This window comes from Nematostella vectensis, chromosome 14 (genome assembly GCF_932526225.1).
Source record: "Nematostella vectensis chromosome 14, jaNemVect1.1, whole genome shotgun sequence".
Lineage (NCBI taxonomy): Eukaryota > Metazoa > Cnidaria > Anthozoa > Actiniaria > Edwardsiidae > Nematostella > Nematostella vectensis.
Window position 1 is genome coordinate 6,502,009 of NC_064047.1, and position 209 is coordinate 6,502,217.

Consider the following 209-nt stretch of genomic DNA (forward strand, 5'->3'; position numbering starts at 1 on the left):
ATCCTTATTAGATCGACATGAGAAGAACCTTCTTTAATTAATCCTCCTAGATATGTTACTGTATGGCAAGGGAAGGGGGGATGAGACTCTTGGGTCATATAGAAGCTTTCACAAGATTTCATCACATCGGATAGATGCAATCCTGTTAGGCCTAGGAGAGATGGTATCCCTGTGATATGGCGGCTGCATAGGACTGAGTACTACCCTGA